The sequence below is a fragment of the Salmo salar genome, chromosome ssa09 (genome assembly GCF_905237065.1).
Source record: "Salmo salar chromosome ssa09, Ssal_v3.1, whole genome shotgun sequence".
Taxonomy (NCBI): domain Eukaryota; kingdom Metazoa; phylum Chordata; class Actinopteri; order Salmoniformes; family Salmonidae; genus Salmo; species Salmo salar.
Genome location: NC_059450.1, coordinates 17,629,378 through 17,642,083, shown reverse-complemented (window position 1 = coordinate 17,642,083; position 12,706 = coordinate 17,629,378).

Genomic DNA, 12,706 nt, shown 5'->3' with positions numbered 1-12,706 from the left:
CTTCACTGACGAGTCGCGTTTTTGTCTCACCAGGGGTGATGGTCGGATTTGCGTTTATCGTCGAAGGAATGAGCGTTACACCGAGGCCTGTACTCTGGAGCGGGATCGATTTGGAGGTGGAGGGTCCGTCATGGTCTGGGGCGGTGTGTCACAGCATCATCGGACTGAGCTTGTTTTCATTGCAGGCAATCTCAACGCTGTGGTACTCTTCCTGCAGGCTCATCCTGACATGACCCTCCAGCATGACAATGCCACCAGCCATACTGCTCGTGATTTCCATCAAGACAGGAATGTCTGTGTTCTGCCATGGCCAGCGAAGAGCCCGGATCTCAATCCCATTGAGCACGTCTGGGACCTGTTGGATCGGAGGGTGAGGGCTAGGGCCATTCCCCCCCCCAACATCTCACAGCAAGAACTGGCAAATCTGGTGCAGTCCATGAGGAGGAGATGCACTGCAGTACTTAATGCAGCAGGTGGCCAGACCAGATACTGACTGTTACTTTTGATGTTGACCCCCCCCGAGTTTATCTGAGTTTATCTAGCGAGCTTGCTACAATCAGGCTTGGTTTCTAATGCGATGCTGCCGCAGAGCGGGGACAGACAGACTAGCAGCTAATGGAGGAAATTAGGAAATTCTGCGCTTAAAAATGAGGACGGGCCGAGAGTACATTTTATAGGGATGGGGCAGGAACGTTCCGGGTTTATATAACTGTTGCAGGATCAGGACCGTACGGGGGAACATTTGCCAGGACAAGACGCGGCATGAATTAATGTTAACCCCCGTGTCAACCTCTAGTGTGTAGACTAGATCTAATTTTAAACAACAGCCTCTCACAGTAACCAGTTTTCTATCCAACGGTTTTATGTGCGTAAAGGACAACAAGAAAAAATTATGTCGCGACAGGCCTGATGGAAACTGCTAATTTGTCGGTAAAGTTTCCAAATGTCGACAAAACAAAATACGTTAAACAAGGTGGGATTTTTTGTTTCGGTAAAATGTATTATGCTATAACCATCATATCAAAGTAAATGTGGTTTCCGTCACGCGACGTGTGGTCATCCCACTACGACTCGGGAAAACATGCAGTTTATTAGGCTACAGAGGAAATAAATTATGAACTTCACAGAGTGGTGAAAGTGCCATGTGATGAGCTTGGTGCTCCTTTCCAATAAATATCGAGGGTCTTATTCTGGTGACATGATGATCGATGGTTGCCTGCCGTTTGACAAATTAAAATAATCTCTTTTCTCCATAATAATCTCATCATGTAGGCTATACCCGCACTGTATCTGCCAGTTATTGGCTAGAGCGCAGGTGCCAATACAAGAGTGGGCACATTCACTAAATAACGCAATTGCTTTTGTGTCAAAACCATCAGTTGAGGTGAAAATGCAATGGAAACCCATTTCATTTGCATTTTTTATTTAGTACATGGGAATTTAACCCCAACATTTATTTTTATGTGCACAAGTCAATTTGATGGAAACATCTCTGGTGGGAAAATGTGCATATTTTATTTATGCTGATTTTCGAATATTCGCATGGAAATCTGTCGCCAATTGGATGGAAACCAAGCTACTTCGTTGGAAGAAAAATATATAAGCTGAATTATGGCGCCCTCTGCTGGCCCTTGGGGCTGCCTCTATTGCAGCCACTCGCAGGTCTACTGCTTACAGCCTACTGCTTACAGCCTACTGCTTACAGGCTACTGCTTACAGCCTACTGCTTACAGCCTACTGCAGTGACATTCATAGGATTAGGCTACATCTGTATCATTCATATTTCATCAAATTGGCCTGTCATGATTACTGTCATTCTCTGACATGTTACGTGTACTTGTAATAACAAAACAATTCAAATTCATACATTTTAGCTAAAAACCATTGTCTCAAAATTCATGTCATCACTGAAACTGCATTTAATTTCCCTTAGGAAAGCAATAGCCTTCCAACTGGGATCTATCATTCTATCATGCTGCAAATGGATAACCACACTTTCAGGAGACATCTGTGAGTTACCCACACCCAGTTTAACAACCTTACCATCCAGCTGAAGCAGCAGGGACCAAGCACATTAGCCTGGAGGTTGCCCTAAAGTTCCTCTGATCAAGAAAGTTCTGATGTTTGTATGGTACCTTGCCAATCAGAACAGTTTCCGGGAGATGTCAGCCAAATTTGATGTTTCCCAAGGAGCAGCCCACAGTGCCATCATGGAGGTCCTGACATTGGTATGCAAACTTGCACCTGTTTACATCACCTGGCCTACAGACTGCGAGAAGAGGTCAACATCTGGCTTTTCCACAGAGTCTGCCATAGACGACGTCATTGGAGCATTCGACGGCTGCCACATCAAGATCCAGAGGCCAAAGATAAGGTGCGATAACTAAATTAATCGGAAGTCATTCTATTCAGTTCTGCTCCAAACTAGATAATGGTGCCCAGGAAGCTGCAGACCTAGAGCAGAATGTTTGTGTGAGCTGTGGGAGGGTGGTCAGGGTGAGCAGACCTTCAGGCCTGGTCGCATAGACTAGATGTAACATAGTAAATGTACATCCAGAACACTTGAATGAGTATGATATGTTACGTTTGGTATGGTTACATAAGACAGAAGGTTAACTAAGGCAAAAATGAAAGTAGGGCAGTTGGTCTGGGTGGATGGGTAGGTGTATAACGCCAACATCTAGCAACCCAAAGGTTGTGTGTTCGAATCTCATCACAGACAATTTTAGCTAATTAGCAACTTTGCCACTACTTAATACGTTTTAGTTACTTTACAACTACTTAGCATGTTAGCTAACCCTTCCCCTAACCTTAACCCTTTTAGCTAACCTTTCCCCTAACTTTTACCATTTAACCTAACCTTAACCCTAACCCATAGCCTAGCTAATGTTAGCCAGCTAGCTGACTTTAGCTTTAGCCACCTAGCTAGCCACAACAAGTTGGAATTCGTAACATATTGTACGTTTGCAAATCGCAACATATTGTACAAATTGCAATTCGTAACATATTATACAAAATGGATGATGGACATCCACAAATTAATACATACCATACGAAACATAACATATCATACTAAATGGAGTGTCTCAGATTTATGTACAGAATAATATGAAATGCTCAGACCAGGTTGGGCAGAAACAAATCAGTAACTTTGTTATTTAACTTCAACGAATCACGACCTGGCATAGGATATCAACACTGAAGGGTTGGCTGTTATTTAAGTGATAGTTTTTATTGGTGTGCGGCCATCGACCTTTATACAGAGTGCCCAGAATTATCTGTGCCATGAGTTAAAAAATTATAGCTAATGACGTTCTAAATCCTGCCACAGACAGGTGCATATAACAAAATCAATGGTACCAAACCAAATATATGAATGTGTTTAAAGCAATCGAGGTAATGTATTCGTGATGAGTAAACAATCTAAAGCAAAAAGTGTGTAATTCCATTCAATATAATGTGCTGAAAATGCAAACTTGTGTAATATACAGTGGGGGAAAAAAGTATTTGATCCCCTGCTGATTTTGTACATTTTTGTACAAAGAAATGATCAGTCTATAATTTTAATAGTAGGTTTATTTGAACACTGAGAGACAGAATAACAACAAAAAAATCCAGAAAAACGCATGTCAGAAATGTTATAAATTGATTTGCATTTTAATGAGGGAAATAAGTATTTGACCCCTCTGCAAAACATGACTTAGTACTTGGTGGCAAAACCCTTGTTGGCAATCACAGAGGTCAGACTTTTCTTGTAGTTGGTCACCAGGTTTGCACACATCTCAGGAGGGATTTTGTCCCACTCCTCTTTGCAGATCTTCTCCAAGTCATTAAGGTTTCGAGGCTGACGTTTGGCAACTCGAACCTTCAGCTCCCTCCACAGATTTTCTATGGGATTAAGGTCTGGAGACTGGCTAGGCCACTCCAGGACCTTAATGTGCTTCTTCTTGAGCCACTCTTTTGTTGCCTTGGCCGTGTGTTTTGGGTCATTGTCATGCTGGAATACCCATCCACGACCCATTTTCAATGCCCTGGCTGAGGGAAGGAGGTTCTCACCCAAGATTTGACGGTACATGGCCCCGTCCATCGTCCCTTTGATGTGGTGAAGTTGTCCTGTCCCCTTAGCAGAAAAACACCCCCAAAGCATAATGTTTCCACCTCCATGTTTGACGGTGGAGATGGTGTTGTTGGGGTCATAGGCAGCATTCCTCCTCCTCCAAACACGGCGAGTTGAGTTGATGTCAAAGAGCTCCATTTTGGTCTCATCTGACCACAACACTTTCACCAGTTGTCCTCTGAGTCGTTCAGATGTTCATTGACAAACTTCAGACGGGCATGTATATGTATACTTGAGCAGGGGTCACCTTGCGGGCGCTGCAGGATTTCAGTCCTTCACGGCGTAGTGTGTTACCAATTGTTTTCTTGGTGACCATGGTCCCAGCTGCCTTGAGATCATTGACAAGATCCTCCCGTGTAGTTCTGGGCTGATTCCTCACCGTTCTCATGATCATTGCAACTCCACGAGGTGAGATCTTGCATGGAGCCCCAGGCCGAGGGATATTGACAGTTCTTTTGTGTTTCTTGCATTTGCGAATAATCGCACCAAATGTTGTCACCTTCTAACCAAGCTGCTTGGCGATGGTCTTGTAGCCCATTCCAGCCTTATGTAGGTCTACAATCTTGTCCCTGACATCCTTGGAGATCTCTTTGGTCTTGGCCATGGTGGAGAGTTTGGAATCTGATTGATTGATTGCTTCTGTGGACAGGTGTCTTTTTTACAGGTAACAAGCTGCGGTTAGGAGCACTCCCTTTAAGAGTGTGCTCCTAATCTCAGCTCGTTACCTGTATAAAAGACACCTGGGAGCCAGAAATCTTTCTGATTGAGAGGGGGTCAAATACTTATTTCCCCAATTAAAATGCAAATCAATTTAAAACATTTTTTACATGCGTTTTGTTCTGGATATTTTTGTTGTTATTCTGTCTCTCACTGTTCAAATAAACCTACCATTAAAATTATAGACTGATCCTTTCTTTGTCAGTGGGCAAACGTACAAAATCAGCAGGGGATCAAATACTTTTTCCCCCCCACTGTAGTAACACGTTTTGTGCACCACAGAGAAATTAACATTATATAACATACCTAACTAAATATTCTGAAAGTATTCCAACCTCTAGACTTTTTCCACATTTTGTTACGTTACAGCCTTATTCTATAATTTTTATAAAATAGCTTTTTTTTCTCATCAATCTACACTATAACCCATAATGACAAAGCAAAAACGTTTTTTTAGACATTTTTGCAAATTTGATTAAAAATAAAAAACAGATACCTTATTTACATAAGTATTCAGGCAGTTTGCTATGAGACTCGAAATTGAGCTCAGCTTCATCCTGTTTCCATTGATCATTCTTGAGATGTTTCTACAACTTGATTGGAGTCCACCTGTGGTAAATTCAATTGATTGGAGATGATTTGGAAAGGCACACACCTGTCTATATAAGATCCCACAGTTGACAGTGCATGTCAGAGCAAAAACCAAACCGTGAAGTTGAAGGAATTGCTCCGAGAAAGGATTGTGTCGAGTCACAGATATGGGGATGGATACCAAAACATTTCTGCAGCATTGAAGGTCCCCAAGAACACAGTGGCCTCCATTATTCTTAAATAGAAGATGTTTGGAACCACCCAGACTCTTCCTAGAGCTGGCCGTCCGGCCAACTGAGCAATCGGGGGAGAAGGGCCTTGGTCAGGGAGGTGACCAAGAACCTCATGATCACTCTGACAGAGCTCTAGAGTTCCTCTGTGGAGATGGGAAAACCTTCCAGAAGGACAACCATCTCTGCAGAACTCCACCAATCAGGCCTTTATGGTAGAGTAGCCAGACGGAAGCCACTCCTCAGTAAAAGGCACATGACAGCCGCTTGGAGTTTCCCAAAAGGCACCTAAAGACTCTCAGACCAGAGAACCTACTCTCAGACCATGAGAAACAAGATTCTCTGGGCTGATGAAACCAAGATTAAACTCTTTGGCCTGAATGCCAAGCGTCACGTCTGGAGGAAACCTGGCAGCATCCCTACGGTGACGCAATGGAGGTGGCAGCATCATGCTGTGGGGATGTTTTTCAGCGCCAGGGACTGGGAAACTAGTCAGGATCGAGGCGAAGATGAATGGAGCAAATTACAGAGAGATCCTTGATGAAAACCTGCTCCAGAGCACTCAGGACCTCAGACTGGGGGTGAAGGTTCACCTTCCAATAGGACAACGACCCTAAGCAGACAGCCAAGACAACACAGGAGTGGGTTCGGGACATGTCTCTGAATGTCCTTGAGTGGCCCAGCCAGAGCCCGAACTTGAACCCGATGAAACATCTCTGGAGAGACATGAAAATAGCTGTGCAGTAACACTCTCAATCCAACCTGACAGAGCTTGAAAGGATCTACAGAGAAGAATGGGAGAAACTCCCCAAATACAGGTGTGCCAAGCTTGTAGCGTCATACCCAAGAAGACTCGAGGATGTAATCGCAGCCAAAGGTGCTAAAACAAAGTACTGAGTAAAGGGTCTGAATACTTATAAAAATGTGATATTTCAGTTTATATTTTAATTAAAATTAGCAAAAATGTCAACTTTTATTTCCTTTGTCATTATGGGGTATTGTGTGTAGATTGATGAGGGGGGAAAAACTGTTTAATCAATTTTAGAATAAGGCTGTAATGTAACAAAATGTGGAAAAAGTCAAGGGGTCTGAATACTTCCCGAAGGCACTGTATGGTGATAGTAAATGTAGCACACTCATACATATTGTTGTTCCTACTTTAACAATGGAGAGTTAAAAATGCTCATAAACACAATCCATAGGGTCTATACAGCAGGCTGAACATTTTACTTCCTTAAAGGCAGTACCTTTAGCCCTAGATATTTGAGTTGGCTAACCTTAATAATCACAAAATGACAATTAGCTATATTGTTTTTAATGTTAGGGAGTGAATGTTATTTATAATAAGGGTTACATGGAGAAAATCGTACCTCTCTTTAGCAAAATATATTTTACCTAAACCCTCCCTAAACGCTAGAAAAAAATAAAAGTGACCCTCCCCTATACGCAAAATAATAATTAAAACATAGTAGATAGCACAGAACATCCTTACTGTTTACCCTCACTTCTTGGAGAGACCAGAGCCTTTGATATGTCATTTTTATTATCTGACCCTGCTGGTCATCTATGAACGTTTGAACATCTTGGCCATGTACTGTTATAATCTCAACCTGGCACAGCCAGAAGAGGACTGGCCACCCCTCAGAGCCTGGTTCCTTTCTAGGTTTCTTCCTAGGTTCCTGCCTTTCTAGGGAGTTTTTCCTAGCCACCGTGCTTCTACATCTGCATTGTTGGGGGTTTTAGGCTGGCTTTCTGTACAGCACTTTGTGACATCGACTGATGTAAAAAGGGCTTTATAAATAAATGTGATTTTAGAAACGGTTCTTAATCCTGTTACTAGCCTATTCAACCTCTCTTTCGTATTGTCTGAGATCCCCAAAGATTGGAAAGCTGCCGCGGTCATCCCCCTCTTCAAAGGGGAGACACTCTAGACCCAAACTGTTATAGACTAGAGGTCGACCGATTATGGTGTTTCAACGCCGATACCGATTATTGGAGGGCCAAAAAAGTCGCTACCGATTAATCGGCCAATTTTTATTATTATTATTCTTTTTTGTTTGTTTATTTATTTATTTGTAATAATGACAATTACAACAATCCTGAATGAACACTTATTTTAACTTAATATAATACATAAATAAAATCAATTTAGCCTCAAATAAATAATGAAACATGTTCAATTTGGTTTAAATAATGCAAAAACAAAGTGTTGGAGAAGAAAGTAAAAGTGCAATATGTGCCATGTAAGAAAGCTAACGTTTAAGTTCCTTGCTCAGAACATGAGAACATATGAAAGCTGGTGGTTCCTTTTAACATGAGTCTTCAATATTCCCAGGTAAGATGTTTTAGGTTGTAGTTATTATAGGAATAGGACTATTTCTCTCTATAGGACTATTTCTCTCTATACGACTTGTATTTCAGATACCTTTGACTATTGGATGTTCTTATAGGCACTTTAGAATTGCCAGTGTAACAGTATAGCTTCTGTCCCTCTCCTCGCTCCTACCTGGGCTCAAACCAGGAACACATCGACAACAGCCACCCTCGAAGCAGCGTTACCCATGCAGAGCAAGGGAAACAACTACTCCAAGTCTCAGAGCGAGTGACGTTTGAAACGCTATTAGCGCGCACCCGGCTAACTAGCTAGCCATTTCACATCGGTTACACCAGCCTCATCTTGTGAGTTGACAGGCTTGAAGTCATAAACAGCGCAATGCATTGCGAAGGGCTGTTTGAATGAATGCTTACGAGCTTGCTGGTGCCTACCATCGCTCAGTCAGACTGCTCTATCAAATCATAGACTTAATTATAACATAATAACACACAGAAATACGAGCCTTAGGTCATTAATATGGTTGAATCCGGAAACTATCATCTCGAAAACAAAACGTTATTCCTGTTACATTGCACAACCTTCAATGTTATGTAGGGCTGGGCGATATATCGATATAAAAAATATATCGATATATTTTTAAAATGTGATATGAAATTAGACCATTTCGCATATATCGATATAGTTCAAATTTACGCTTTGATCCTTGCTCCAAGCAAGCTGCAGACCCGGAGCTCTCTGCGCTGCTCCCCGCCCCTCCTCTTTCATGCACAGAGGGGCGAGGGGCAGGAACAGACACTTCAACAAACATGGAGGAAGCAACAGCGTCTGCGGAGCGTTTTGAGGAGGAATTGGTTAGTAAAAGAAAAAGCATTGGCTCAGTAATTTGGAGATGGTTCGGTTTCAAAGTATCAGATGAGCAACAAAATCACGTTATATGTAGGCAGTGCCATAAAAAAGTTACAGCCAGGGGTGGAAGCACTACAAATCTTTTTCACCACCTAAAACAGTGGCACAAACTGCAATACGAAGAGTGTGTGAAACTGCTCGCTGCAGAAGCCCCAGCCGCAAGCCGTCGACAACCCGAAAAAGCTCCAGCCCCAAAACAAAGCTCACTGCAAACTTCATTTTCCCGCAGTGTGCCTAATGTCTACCTCAAGACAGCATTACTGTTTATCAAAGTAAAAAAAGAGGGGGAAAATGTTTATTGAGTTGATAGTCTGTTTCTTGTGCAACTGGTTGAGGCTGTTCAGATAAGAAATTGAGTTAACAAAAAGCAAATGGTAATCTCAGGCTGATGTTTAAAAAACATTTTCTCAAACTGAGCACTTTATTTTGTTTTTTAGTTATATATAATTGCTGCCCTTACTAGGGTTTGTCATATTTTATTATTTTGTAATGTTCGTTATTTGCATCTGTGGATTTTTTAGAAAGGAGAAGAAATCTGTAATTTGATTTTAATAAGCCATTTAAAGTTGTCAAACTAAAAATAAGTTGACTTTTCTCATAAATATATATAATATTTATTTCAGAAAAAGATAGACCTATTTTATTTTATAGGCTATTTTTGTTTAAGATATTTTTTTATTTATTTAAATGTGCACCTTATGGAGCTTTGCTTTCAAAAAAGGTACTCCTGTTGTTATACAGTGTTTATGTTTACATGTTATTGTTATTTGAACAGCTGAGCATTTAATCTGAACCAGGTGAAGAGCCCTGTTTATTATTTATTCATTTGATTTTTCAACTGTTCACTGAAATAGCCGTTTTCAATAAAACTACTTGAGACATGTCATATCTGGCTTTGACTTTGACTGAACATTTGCTCTCACTTTGCGGAAAAAATATCGGGATATATATATCTTATATCGATATTCAGCCTAAATATATCGGGATATGACTTTTGGTCCATATCGCCCAGCCCTAATGTTATGTCATAATTACGTAACATTCTGGCAAATTAGTTCGCAACGAGCCAGGCAGCCCAAACTGTTGCATATACCCTGACTGCGTGCAATGAACGCAAAATGACACAATTTCATCTGGTTAATATTGCCTGCTAACCTGGATTTCTTTTAGCTAAATATGCAGGTTTAAAAATATATACTTCTGTGTATTGATTTTAAGAATGGCATTGATGTTTATGGTTAGGTACAGTTGTGCAACGATTGTGCTTTTTTCGCAAATGCGCTTTTGTTAAATCATCCCCCGTTTGGCGAAGTCGGCTGTCTTTGTTAGGAAGAAATAGTCTTCACAGTTCGCAACGAGCCAGGCGGCCCAAACTGCTTCATATACCCTGACTCTGTTTGCAAGAGAAGTGACACATTTTCCCTAGTTAAAAGAAATTCATGTTAGCAGGCAATATTAACTAAATATGCAGGTTTAAAAATATATACTTGTGTATTGATTTTAAGAAAGGCATTGATGTTTATGGTTGGAGCAACGTGTACCTAAGCGATTATATGCAACGCAGGACAGGCTAGATAACTACACATGGTTGATATTACTAGTTTAACTAGTGATTATGATTGATTGATTGTTTTTTATAAGATAAGTTTAATGCTAGCTAGCAACTTACCTTGGCTTCTTACTGCATTCGCGTAACAGGCAGGCTCCTCGTGAAGTGCAATGTAAAGCGTTGGACTAGTTAACCGTAAGGTTGCAAGATTGAATCCCTGAGCTGACAAGGTAAAAATCTGTCGTTCTGCCCCTGAACAAGGCAGTTAACCCACCGTTCCTAGGCCGTCATTGAAAATAAGAATGTGTTCTTAACTGACTTGCCTAGTTAAATAAAGGTCTTAAATGTTGTTGTTTTTTAAATCGGCCTAATCGGTGTCCAAAAATACCGATTTCCGATTGTTATGAAAACTTGAAATCGGCCCTAATTAATCAGCCATTCCGATTAATCGGTCGAGGCAGTAATATTATATTATACCTCTATTATAGACCTATATCCATCCTGCCCTGCCTTTCTCAAATCTTCGAAAGTCAAGTTAATCAACAGATCACCGACCATTTCGAATCCCACCGTACCTTCTCCACAATGCAATCTGGTTTCCGAGCTGGTCATGGGTGCACCTCAGCCACGCTCAAGGTCCTAAACGATATCATAACCGCCATCAATATAAGACAGTACTGTGCAGCCGTCTTCATCGACCTGGCCAAGGCTTTCGACTGTCAATCACCGCATTCTTATCGGCAGACTCAATAGCCTTGGCTTCTCAAATTCAGTGTGTCAAATCGGAGGGCCTGTTGTCCAGACCTCTGGCAGGCTCTATGGGGGTGCCACAGGGTTCGATTCTCGGGCCGACTCTTTTCTCTATATACAGTGGGCTCCAAAATTACTGGCACCCCTGACTGGCAATGCACAAACAATACAATTATAGAGAAACTCAAAATACCAATATTTGATAAATACTGTACTTTATTATTGTTTCAGCACAGGGCTGCGGGCCAGAAGGTTGGGCAGGTTCACAGATCACCTTGAACAAGAATAGGGGTGGAAAGATCTCCTTTACAGTAAAAGCGTTACATGAACCTATCATCAGTATTTGCAGGTCTGAGAAGAAATTGCCTTTTTATAAAACATTTAATGCAATTCTAAGTAATTTACATATTAGCAGAATATTTTTTAATACCACACAAATGACTGAAATTACAGGCTAAGAATAGACCGAGAGATAGGCCTGTGTTCATCTTATATTTCTCCAATGCCAAATCAGTGTGTCTTGTTTTTAACAAAACTGTCCCCGTTTACAAATGATTCAATCTGAGACATCAATAGGAATCTGAGCATGGTATTTAAAAAAATTAGGCCTACCTTTCCACCCCAGACAGTAGGCCTACCAACCTAGAAAAATTGAAGCTTTAACTACTGGCTACTCTTCTTCCTTGGCTTAACCAAACGAGAGAAGGTCACAAGTGTTTCCCTAAAAGCTGTCTGAGTTTAAACATCTTCTATTGTACAGATCGAGTTTTGATTTTAACTTAACAGCCCTTCACTGACATGGAGGTAGGCTATTTAAAGAGTGCACGGTGGGTGGAGGAATTGGCCGACAAATCTATGTATATAGCAGCCTATAGCTTAATTTCATCTGTCAAACAGGTAGGCCTAGCTCGTATTTCTTAAAGGAGGAAATAGGCTCCAAAACAAAGCCCTCGTTGTTATTAAAGTCTAATTAAAATGAAGATGGTTGAAATTCATTTGCCCTACTTTCAGCACCATGAGCTGTCCATTTTCGATTGATTGTACCACGACTGCTGGTTCAAGTTTCAGCACCACAATGCAAGTAACTATAATCTGGTTTATTGTGAGGTCAGTAACTCTGATAAATACATAATGGCAAAAAACTGTTTTTATTCAAATTAATTATAGTAGTAGCAAGCTATCAAATTTGACCTCTGGCCCTCATCTTCGCCCTCTCCTTCTCAAACTGAGCAGAACATAAGCTAGTCCGTGTGCGAGATATGGCATATTTTTGGACTAGGCCTAATCAAAAATTATTTTCAGAATTCTTTGACTCTCCTCCTGACCTGCCATTGTAGCACTACACCCAGCACAGCATTGGTTAGGCAGCACAAAAAAAGATTTGGATCAGCAAGATCAAAACAGGCTCAGGGTTGGAATATCCATTGCCGTGTGTAATGCAGCCTAGTTTTATTTACACCATCCCAGCAGCTATCTTACAAATATAACTTTGCTCTGTGCTTCTCCAAGCA